General features: G+C 35.3%; 1 long non-coding RNA gene across 6 annotated transcripts in view; it reads right to left on the bottom strand.

The window, feature by feature from the left end:
• The window catches only part of LOC112653282 (uncharacterized), a 142,097-nt gene that overhangs the window by 90,357 nt on the left and 38,634 nt on the right, over window positions 1-13,106 (bottom strand). The window lies entirely within an intron of this gene.

Below are 13,106 nucleotides of genomic sequence, written 5' to 3'. Positions count from 1 at the left end.
TACATCAACTACAAGTGGTATAATCAGGACTACATGGAAGACACAAAAAGCATAAATTTTTAACCTGAATATTACAAGTTATTCTCAACTATTACACTGCAAATATGTAAGTACATAACAAAAATCACACAATCTTTTAGTTATTTATGTGTTTTTGTAACTCCAGTCTTAGTTGCTTTATCTTAATATTAGGCAGTTACCTAAAGATATTACTTGATTTATTTATTTAAGATCTTATTTATTTATTCATGAAAGACACAGAGGCAGAGATATAACCAGAGGGAGAAGCAGGCTCCCCAAGGGGAGCACAATGCTGGACTTGATCCCAGGACCCCAGGATCACGACCTGAGCCAGAAGCACTCAACCACTGAGCTACCCAGGTGTCCCAGAAACTACTTGATTTAGAGGCACCTGGGTGGCTCAGTCCATGAAATATCTGACTCTTGGTTTCAGCTCAGGTGATGATCTCAGATCATGAGACTGAGCCCTGTAATGGGCTCCCTACTCAGCTCGAAGTGTGCTTGAGATGCTCTCCCTCCCTCTGCCCCTCCCCCCAGATCGCGGGGATAAATAATATAATAAACAAACAAACAAATAAATAAAATATTTTTAAAAAGAAGAAAGTACTTAATTAAATTCATTATCTCTATAGGCAGTCCAAGATGGTAGCATAGAAAGATCCTGAACTCACCTCTTCCCATAAACAGACCAAATTTACAGCTACATTTGGAACAATTCCCTCTGAAAAAGACCTGGAATGTAGCTTCAAAGTTCCTTCACAACAAATGGTAAAAGGGCTACATCAAGATGGCTAAGAAAGGTAAAGGCACAGTCTCACCACGCCCCCACCACCACCACCAAACTGTCAACCCACAATCAGGAGAGATCTCACAAATCCTGAGCTCCCTGAGGAGAAAGGGGTTCATCACTCTCCACAGAAGGCACCACAGCCTCGAGACCTACAAGAGAGATAAGCCTCGAAAACATCTGGCTTTGCAAACAACCAGGGCTCAGGTCCAAGAGACCCAAAGAGCTGTAGGGAACTGAGATTTTGCACTCAAATGACTTATGGACAGACTCACAACCCATGGGGCCCAGTAAAAAAGCAGCAGTTTGAAAAATGTCTAGACTCTACGTGAAGCAGGTTCATTTGGCTAATCTTAAAGTGTGTGCCAGAGGAGGCGAAGCACATTGGGACTATCTCCAGAAAAAAGGTGCTACAAGATAGAACACAAAAATGGTAATTTGAACTTGCTAATGCCAGTGAGCATATCCTGGTCCAGTGTTTCCTGCTGCCCTGCAAAAGCTAGTGGGTGCATGCTGGCCCTACGTTCTCCCAATTCCTCGCTAAAGCCAGCAGGCATGCAAAGGGAGATTCTGTGATCACCTGGCTCTGGTAGCCAGGAGGAGTTACATTTCTGGGCTCCATGGGACTGAAATAGTCAGAGATGATCCTTTGCAGGCTACCACCCACCCCCAGGGCACTGCACAGACAGAGAGTGAAACATTCCCCAGTCCTCCTGCGGAAAGGTCTATTTACCTTTCCTGGAGCTTCAGCTTGAGGGGCAGACTTCAGATTTGCCACACATTCAGAAGCTACAGAGCAGCTTAGGGAACATATGCAGGGGGATGCCATCCTCAGATTTAATATAGCCCCATAGTACCTCTCAAAAAGGAGCTTACATATTTGTCTGAAGTCCCAGTTTTTGCAACTGTCACCCAGAGGTCACATCCAGAACACTTTATCTGGAAGTCAGCAAGGTTTAAGTTCCAGAGGACTGTATATACTTGCAGACTTTAAAAGCTGCTGCCTGAGGGTCTCGTTTCCAATCAGCCTGAAAATAGGTGCTGACTGAGATCCCTTCCTTTGGAACCCTGACAGGGCTTGGCACACCTTGACTTATCTAGTATAAATCAGGCTGCTTAGATAATCACAAAGGTCTGAAAGACAACCAGAGCTAGAGCAAGGTTAAAAGATAAGGTTTATCTCCCACACAAGGTCACTCCTTCCAGACTAGAAGAGGTAACTGTTTTGCCTAATACATAGAAACAAGCCCAGAGTGTTTCCCAGAAAAAAAAACAGAAAAATATCTATTAAATGAAAAAATACAAAACCTCAAAAAAAAAAAAAAAAAAACACCTTAATGAAACAGAGATAAGTAATATATCTCTGATAAGGAATTCAAATAGTCACAAAGACTGGTGCAGCCACTCTGGAAAACTGTGGAGGTTCCTCAAAGAGTTAAAAATAGATCTGCCCTACGACCCAGCAATTGCAATGCTAGGGATTTACCCCAAAGATACAGATGCAATGAAACGCCAGGACACCCGTGCCCTGATGTTTATAGCTGCAATGTCCACAATAGCCAAACTGTGGAAGGAGCCTCAGTGTCCATTGAAAGATGAATGGATAAAGAAGATGTGGTTTATGTATACAGTGGAATATTACTCAGCCATTAGAAACGACAAATACCCACCATTTGCTTCAACGTGGATGGAACTGAAGGGTATTATGCTGAGTGAAATAAGTCAGTCGGAGAAGGACAAACCCCCTATAGGGTCTCATTCATTTGGGGAATATAAAAAATAGTGAAAGGGAATAAAGGGGAAAGGAGAAAAAATGAGTGGAAAATATCAGAAAGGGAGACAGAACATGAGAGACTCCTAACTCTGGGAAACGAACTAGGGTGGTGGAAGGGGAGGTGGGCAGGGGGTGGGGGGTGACTGGGTGATGGGCACTGAGGGGGGCACTTGATGGGATGAGCACTGGGTGTTATTCTATATGTTGGCAAATTGAACACCAATAAAAAATAAATTTATTTATAAAAAAAAACAAATAGTCACAAAGATGTTCAACTAGGGAGAATGGATGAACATGGTGAGAACTTCAACAAAGAAATACAAAACATAAGAAAGTGCCAAAAAGAAGTCATAGAGCTGCAGAATATAACTGAACCAAAAAACACACTACAAGGATTCAACAGCAGACTAGATCAGAGCAGAAATGATCACTGAGCTCAAAGACAGGCAGTGGAATTCATTCATACAAAGCAACAGAAAGATAAAAGAATTTTATAAAGTAAAAGTAGTTTAAGGGACCAATATGACAGTATCACATGAAATAACATATTATAGGAGTCCCAGAAGGAAAGGAGAGAGAGAAAAGAACAGAAAACTTATTTGAAGAAATAATGGCTGAAAATTTCCCTAAACCAATATTCAGATCCAGGAAGCCCAGAAAGTTACAAATGAGAGGAACCCAAAAATATCCACAGCAAGACATATTGACATAATTAAATTGTCAATAATTAAAGAGAAAGAATCTTAAAAGCAGCATGAGAAAACAACTAGTCACATACAAGGGAACCCTCATAAGATTATCAGCAGAATATTGAGAGAAATTTTATAGGTCATGCTAGAGGAAAAAAACTTGTCACCAAGAATACTTTATCCAGCTAGGTTTTCATTCAGAATAGAAAAAGAGATAAAGACTATTCTGGGCCAAAAAAAAAGCCAAAAAGGTCATCACCATTAAATTAGCCTTACAAGAAATACATCTTTAAACTGCAAAGAAGGGCATTAATAAGTATTAAGAATATGAAAGTATAAACCTCATTAGTAAAAGTAAATATATTGAAAAGGTAGTAGATTACTTACTTAGAAAGTTACTATGAAAAAAAAAGTTACTATGAAAATTAAAAGACAAAAATAGTAAAAAAAAAAAAAAGTGTAATTACAATTATCAGTAAAAGGTGGGTGGGGGGACGGGGTAATTGGGTGATGGGCAATAAAGAGGGCACTTGATGTAATGAGCACTGGGTTATATGCAACTGATGAATCACTAAATTCTACCCCTAAGACCAATAATACACTACTTGTTAACTAAACTGAATTTAAATTTTAAAAATTTTTAAATAAAAAGTAAAAATATAAATATAAAAAAATGACATCAAAAACATAAAATGTGGGATAGGGAGTAAATAAGACTTTTTTTTAATATGACTTTTAAAATGCATTCAAAACTAAGCTGCTATTGGGATGCCTGAATGGCTCAGTTGGTTAAATGTTCAATTCCATCTCAACTCTGGTCTTGATCTCAGGATCATCATGAGTTCAAGCCCTGCATTGGGCTCCATGCTAAGCATGGAGCCTACTTTGAAAGGAAAAACAAAACAAAACAAACAACCTAAGCTGCTATCAATTTAAAATGGGTTGGGTTGGGGACACCTAGGTGGCTCAGCAGCTTAGCACCTGCCTTCAGCGCAGGGCATGATCCTGGAGTCCCAGGACTGAGTCCCACATAAGGCTCCCTGTATGGAGCCTGCTTCTCCCTCTACCTGTGTCTCTACCTCTCTCCTTTCTCTCTGTCTCTCATGAATAAATAAAATCTTTTAAAAATTAATTAATTAATTAAAATGGGTTGGGGGCTTTTTTCATATATATATGATAGATATATATCATATATATATATATATATATATATATACACACATACATACATACATACATACACACACACGGGGGGGGGGCTGTTATAAGTGAGCATCATGAGAACCAAAACTCTAAAGTATATAAACAAAAGATAGTAAGAAAGAAATCTAAGCAAAACACTAAAAAAGTCATCAAACCACAAGGAAAGACTGCAGAAGAATAAGAAAGAACTGAAAGGAACTAAAATACAACCAAATAACAATTAACAAAATGGTAATAAGTATATATCTATCAATAATTATTTTAAATGTAAATGGACTAAATTCTCAAATCAAAAGATAAAAAGTAGCTGAATGAATAAAAAAACAAGACCAATCTATACACTGTCTACAAAGGACTCACTTCAGATTTAAGGACAAACACAGGCTGAAAGTGAAGGGATGAAAAAAGAAGTTCCACACAAACAGAAATGAAAGAGAAAAAAAGATGGAGTAGCCATATCACATAAAATAAACTTTAAAAAAAAGATTATAAAAAAAGAAAAATATGGGCATTATTTGATCATATAAAATATGATCCTTATTTATAATGATAAAAGGGGTCAATCCCAGAAGAGGATATAACATTTGTAAATATACACCTAAAAAAGGAACACTCAAATATATAAAGCAAAAATTAACAGACCTAAAGGAACATAAGGACAGCACCACAATAACAGTAGAAGACTTTAATACCTCACGTACATCAATGGATTTCTCAGGGAAATAGAAAATTAATAAGGAAACAGAAACACATCATCACTGGTGAATTCTAAAGAGTTCAGACTTAAAGATTTAACACCTATCCTTTTCAAACTCTTCCAAAAAATTAAAAAGGAGGAAATATTTCTAAATTCATTTCACAAGGCCAGCATTACCCTGATAACAAAACCAGAGAAGGACACCACAAAAAATTGCTGGCTATTATCTTTGATCAACACAGATGCAAAAATCTTCAACAAAATATTAGTCAAATTCAAAAGTACATTAAAAGAATAATATACCATGATCAAGTGGGATTTATTCCAGGAATGCAAGAATATACCAACATCTGCAAATCAATCAGGATACAGTGCATTAATAAACTGAAGGATAAAAATCACATGATCATCTCAAGAGATGCAGAAAAAAACATTTGACAAAATTCAACAACCATTTATGATTTTAAAAAAACTCTCAACAAAGTATAAAGTAAATGTACCGCAACATAATAAAAGCAATAGATTTAAAGTCCACAGCTAACATTATATAATTTTTCTCTAAGATCAAAAACAAGACAAGGATATCCACTCTCCACACTTTTATTTAAGATAATATGGGAAATCTTAGCCACAGCAATAAGGTGAGAAAAATAAATAAGAAGTATCCAAATCGAAAAAGAATAAGTAAAACTGTCACTATTCACAGACAACATGATTTTATATATAGAAAACCCTAAAGACTCCACCAAAAAACTATAGGAACTAATCAGCAAATTTAGTAAAGTTACAGGATACAAAATCAACATACAAAAATCTATTGCATACACTAATAACAAATTCTTAGAAAAATAAATTCAAAAAATAATCACTTTACAATTACATTAAAAAGGATAAAATACCTAGCAATAAATTTAACCAAGGAGGTAAAAGACCTATATACTGGAAACCTTAAGGCACTAATGAAGGAAATTAAAGAAGACACAAATAAATGGAAGGATATTCATACTCATGGACTGAAAGAGTTAATACTATTAAAATGCCCATATGATCCCAAAACAACCTACAGATTCAATGCAATCTCTATCAAAATCCCAATGGTAATCAATCAACAAACAATCCTACAATTCATATGGAACCAGAGAAGACCCTGAATCCCAATGGCAATCAATCAATGAACAGTGCTAAAATTGTATATGAAACCACAAAAGACCCCAAATAACCAAAGCAGTCTTGAGAAAGAACAAAGCAACAGGCATCATGGTCCCTGATTTCAAACTATATTACAAAGTTATAATAATCAAAACAGTATGGTAATGGCATGAAAAAAGACACATAGAACAGAATAAAGAACCCAAAAATAAACACACAAATACATGTCAATTCATCTGCAACAAAGGAGCCAAGAATATACAAAGAGGAAAAGACAGGCTCTTCAGTAAATAGGGCTGGGAAAACTGGACAGCCACATGCAAAAACACAAAACTAGACTACTGCTTTATATCACTCAAATAATTAACTTGAAATGAATTAAAGACTTAAATATAAAGGCCTGAAACCATAAGTCTCCCAGCCTACCATTACTGATAATCTTTGCTCATAGGCTGGCCTTTATGGGGATTTGCTGACCACCCTTGAATGACTAGAAAAACTCAAGCTATAATTTGGTTTAAATGGTCCTAGGTTCTTTTGGCAAAAGCAAGTGTAAATCTTCTCTATAGAAAGGTAGCTTGATTCTAAGCCTCCAGAACTCTCCAAATAATTTTGGAAGGGCAATGAAAAAGATAATCAAGAATACAAGGAAACAAAGCATCAGGTGACAAAAACTTACATAAATGAAAAACAACAGCAAGGGACACATTAAGACTTTAAATATTACAACTGTCACATACAAATTATCAAACTATGCTTACTACATTTAAAAATAAATGAATGGCACACTTAAAAATATACACAGGTATAGGAAACTACATGAAGTAAAAAAGCAGATTAGGAAAAGAATGAAATGGAATTTCTCCAAAGGAAAATGAATATTGTTTAAAATTGATATTTGCAAATCATATATTTGATGAGATTAATATCAAAAAATAAGTAAATAATACACAGTATAAAAACAAATAACCTGGTTTAAAAATGGGCAAAGGATTTAAATAGACATTTTTTTCCAGATGGCCAACGGGTATGTAAAAATACTCAGAATCACTAACCAGGAAAATCTAAGCCATAAGGAAATATTATATCATAACTGTCAGGATGGCTATCATCAAAAAGGTAACAAATAAGTTTTAGCAAGGGAATAGAGAAAAGAGAATATATATTGAAATATAAATTGAGACAGGTAATATGGAAAAAGTTTGAGGTTCCTCAAGAATCAAAAACAGAACTACCACCCGTTGGGTGCCTGACTGGCCTATACAGTAGAGCATATAATTCTTGGTATTGGAGGTATAATTTACTTAAAAAAAGACTACCATATGATCCAGGAATCCTACATCTGGGTTTATATCCAAAAGAAATAAAATCATTATCTCAAAGAGATATCTGCACCATCATGTTCACTGCAGCATTATTCACAAAAGCCAATTTCGGAAACAAGTGTCCATCACAGATAAATGCATTAAAAAGTGTGGTATGTATGCACCATGGAATATTATTTAGTCATCAAAAAGGAAGAAAACTCTCATTTGCAACAATACGGATAAACCTGGAAGACATTGTGCTCAATAAAATAAGTCTTAAAGAGAAAGACAAAAACTATATAAACTCATTTTTATGTGGAATCTAAAAAAAATTCAACTCATAGACTACAGAGTAAAACAGTGGTTGCCACAGACAGGGGTAGAGGAAATGAGGAGACACATTCATCATAGGGTATGAAATTTCAGTAACAAGATTAATAAATTCTGAAAATCTAATGTACACCATTATTTTTTTTAAGATTTTATTTATTCATGAGAGACACATAGAGAGAGAGAAGCAGGCTCCTCATAGGGAGCCTGATGCGGGACTCGATCCTGGGACTCCAGGATCACACCCTGGGCCGAAGGCAGCACTAAACCGCTGAGCCACCCAGGGATCCCCTGTACACCATTATAGTTAATAACACTGTATTGTACATATGCGATCTGCTATGCTAAGAGAGTAGATCTTAAGCATTCTCAACCACAAAAGAAAACTTTCTAGGGTGATGGATATGTTAATTAACTTGACTGTGGTAATCATTTCATAATGTATGTGTATATTAAATCTCCATGTTGTACTCTAAAAAGTAAACTTTTAAAAACTAACGATTCTCCCAGGTTTCAGTACCAAAGAAAGAAAGAAAGGAAGATAAACTATGATTTGCCATTAAGAAATTATTGCAACGTAGGGGTGCCTGGCTGGCTCAATGAGTTGAGCCCATGACTCTTAATCTCAGCTCAGGTGATGATGTGGGGGTGTGAGATCCCCACTCAGCAGGATGTCTGCTTGAGATTCTCTCTCTCCCTCCTCCTGCTCACACACTCTCTCTAATAAATAAATCTTTTTAAAAATTATGTATAATTTTTATACATAATTATAAATGTCATACAATGTATAATAAACTTTAGAAAAAAAGTTGAGAAGCTAAAGAATATACACAGACATACAACCTGACATTAGAGAAGCAAGAAGTATCCATGACTGAAACAACTGCCATAAATGAGGAGTCATTATACTCTTGTGCTATGGGCTAAAAACCTGTATCCTTTCAAAGTTCATATGTTCAAGTCCTAATCCCAATTTGATGGCATTTAGAAGTAGAGCCTTTGGGAGGTAATTAGATCTTGGGGATGGGGGGGATCCCTGGGTGGCTCAGCGGTTTAGTTCCTGCCTTTGGCCCAGGGCGTGATCCTGGAGACCCCGGATCAAGTCCCAGATGGAGCTCCCTGCATGGAGCCTGCTTCTCCCTCTGCATGTGTCTCTGCCTCTCATTCTCTCTCTGTGTGTATAATCTCTCATAAATAAATAAATAAAATCTTAAAAAAAAAAAAAAAAAGATCTTGGGGATGGAACTCATGAATGGGATTGGTACCATTGTAAGAAAAGAATGAGAAAAATGACCTCTCTCCTCACCATGTGAGGATATATCAAGATGGTTACCATCTGCAAATCAGGAGCAAGATCCTCACCAGACACTGAATCTGTCAGCACCTTTGTCTTGATCTTCCCAGACTTAAGAACTATGAAATAAATGTTTGTCATTTAAGTCACCCAGTTTATGGGATGTTATAGTAGTCTGAACTGACCTGTACATGTTGAAAAAGCAGTAACTACTTACAGGAACTAAAAAAGAAAGATACAAATATATGAAATTGTGCTATGTTTTCTTACAGAGAGACAGGTAAAAAAAAAAAAAAAAAACTATGCACAAAGCAATGCAAATGAAGAAAAGTTTGCCAAATCCTTTGAGAAAATGACATATTTCTAAGCAACGGGGATCAGCATGACCATTTCATACATCACATATTATTCTTTTAAATTTTGTTTATTTGAAAGAGAGTGTGTGTAAGCAAGAGAGCAAGATCAGGGGGAGGGCAAAGGAAGAAGGAGAGAATCTCAAACAGACTAGACTCCCTGCCAAGTGCAGAGCCCAACATGGGGCTGCATCTCACCACCCTGAGATCCAATCTAAGCTAAAACCAAGAGTCAGATGCTTAAACCACTGAGACACTCAGATACCCCCGCATAATACTATTATTAAGGCATTAGTAACATTGTTTTCTCTTTTGGTGATGTATAAATGGTGCATGTTTCAATTGATCATATTTTAGATTTATAAAAAACGGTATTTGAAGTCAACAAAATTTCCAGAACTGATCAAAGACACCAATTCACATAATCAAGAAGCCAAAAATTCCCAACCAGTATAAATAAAAAGAAATCCACACTTAAAGACATCACATGAAATTATTTAAATCTAAAAGGAAAGAGCAAGACCTTTAAAGCAGTCACAGTGGGCAGGGGAAGAGGGGGGGGCGGGGAAGGTTACCTTCAAAAGAAGGTCAGATGCCAGGTTTGTGAAGTAGAAAAGTTCAATAGTGTTACAATGGCAACTCTCCCCAGATTGATTCATTCCCTATCAAAATTTAGGCAGCCTTTTAGCAGAAATTGGTAAGATAATCTTAAAATTTATATAGAATCGCCAATTATATAAAATTGCAAAATTTATATAAAATTCATAGAGAATATTACAACAATTTTGACCAAGAAAAGCAAAGCTGGACAACTTATACTTTCCAATTTCAAAATTTAATATAAAACTACTGCAGCAGTTATCAACATGATGTAGTACTGGCAAAGGAAGATAGACATGTACATCACTAGAATAGAAGTGAGAGTACAGAAATAAATGTTTATACTTATGGTCAACTGATTTTCAACAAAGGTGTAAAAGAAATTCACAGAAATAAAGGATAGCCTTTTTAATGAATGATACTAGGACTAGATATCCATATGCCAAAAGATGAAGTTAGACCTTTGTCTCATACTATATACAAAAATTAACAGAAAATAAATCAGAGCTAAATGTGAGAACTAAAACTTTTAAAGGAAAATACAGGTGATTATCTTTAAGACCCTAGATTAGGCAAATATTTCTTAAATTTAACACCAAAAAAATTTGATAAATTGGACTTCACCAAAATTCAAGTCTTTTGCACTTCAAAAGACACCATTAAGAAAACTAAAAGAGAAGCAGCAAAATGAGAGAAAATATTGCAAAATTTTATCTTATAAGGGACTTGTATACAAAACAATGAATCCTTTGTATATGAGAATACAAGCAATAAAATCTCAAAAATGGGTAAAATTTGCAAAAAAAAAAAAAAAAAACATTTCACCAAAGAATATATATGAATGGTTAATAAGCATATAAAAGATGTTCAATATCATTAGTTTAGGAAATGCAAATTAAAACTACAATAAGAAGCAATTTCACACCCACTAGTATGGCCATGATAATTTTTTTTTTTTTTTTTTTGTATTAGATGATAATAGGGATGCCTGGCTGGTTCAGTTAGTAGGGACACTATCTCAGGGTCTCAGGGTCATGAGTTTGAGCCCTATGCCTGGGTGTAGAGATTACTTTAAAAAAAGAAAATAGATGGGGCAGCCCAGGTGGCTCAGTGGTTTAGCACCACCTTCTTCAGCCTGGGGCATGATCCTGGAGAACCAGGATGGAGTCCCACGTTGGGTTACCAGCATGGAGCCTGCTTCTCCCTCTGCCTGTGTGTGTGTGTGTGTGTGTGTCTGTGTGTCTGTGTCTCTCATGAATAATAAATAAAATCTTAAAATAAAAAGCAAACTCATTTAAAAAAAAGAAAATAGATAACAAATGTTAGCTAGAATGTGGAGAAACAGGAGTCCTCACACTACTGGTAGGAATATAATGATGCAAACACTTTGGAAAACGGTCTAGAAGTATCTTGTAAAAGATAAAAAATAAATCTGCCAAATAACAGGGCAATTCTCCTCTTAGGGATTTACACAAAAGAAATGAAAACATATATACATAGAGATTCACACATGAATTCTTTTAGGAACATTATTCATATTCATAGTCAAAACCTGAAAAAAAAACCTACGTGTCCAACAACTGATGGAGACAAAATGTGGTATATCCATATAGTGGAATACTATTCATCAAAAGAAAGAACAAATTATTAATACATGCTTCCACATACATGAACTTCAAAAATATTATGTTAAATGAAAGAATGCCAGTACAAAAGATCACATATTCTATGACTTGATTTATATGAAATTTCCAGAAAAAGAAAATTTAGAGACAAAAACATAGATTAGTGTTATCTGGGATAAAGGAGGGAGGACAGGGATAAATAGTTAATAGACATAAGGTTTCTTATTAGGGTGACAGAAATATTCTAAAACTAATCAACTCAGCACAAAACTGCTAAACTTACTTTTAAAAATCACTGAATTACTTGAAATGGGTGGATCATCTGATATACAAAATATGCCTCAAAGCTATATATACATGCATAGATACATAAAAATCAGATCAATTACATCACAAAAACAGTGAAAACCAGAAAACAATGAAATGAGATCTTAAACATAATGACAAAAATTACTGCTAATCCTGAATTTTATACTCAGCTAATTTTATACTGCTAATCCTGAATTTTATACTCAGTATGGTTAAACTAACAAAATAAAATGGCTTTGTCAGAACAATAAAATAGAGTTTGTTATCAGCAGATAGTCTCTAAAAGAAATGAACAATAATAAACTACTAGGAGCAGGAATGTATTCCAGATATAAGATATAACATGGAAGAAACAACAGGAAATATAGTGACAAATACATATTTGAACATAAATATAAAATACATAAAATAGTAACAATAAGTCTGAGGGGTTAAAAAAATATATAAAGCACAATAACAGTGTGTCAGGAGGGGAAGAAATGGAGTTAAAGTGTTATAAAGTCTTTATATGATCCAAAAGGAGGCTAAAGGTACTGATTAACTTTAGACTAAAATCATTATGTTTATTATTATTTCCAGAGTAACCAAATGAACAGAAAAGAGTGTATAACTTCTAAATTAGAGGAAATATGAAAAAATAATTTAAATTATCAATTGTATAACTTAAGGATATCCAGAGAAACAGAACTAAAACCAACAGGATGGATGTATACATTGACTCATGAAATTATGAAGGCTGACAAGTCCCAAAAGCTGCAGTCAGTAAGCTGGAGACCCAGGAGAGAGCTGATGTTGTATTCCAATCCAAGCCCAAAGGCCTGAGAACCAGGCCTTTTCCTTGTCTGAAAAACAGCTGGCTTGAGACGCAGGAAAAGCTAAATAGTCCAGTTCTATGCAGATCTTCAAGAGATTAGATGAGGCTCACCCATAATTGGGAAGCCAATCTGCTTTACTCAGTCTGCTATTCA

Source organism: Canis lupus, chromosome 3 (assembly GCF_003254725.2).
Source record: "Canis lupus dingo isolate Sandy chromosome 3, ASM325472v2, whole genome shotgun sequence".
Taxonomy (NCBI): Eukaryota; Metazoa; Chordata; class Mammalia; order Carnivora; family Canidae; genus Canis; species Canis lupus.
This window is presented reverse-complemented; position numbering and strand designations above follow the sequence as displayed.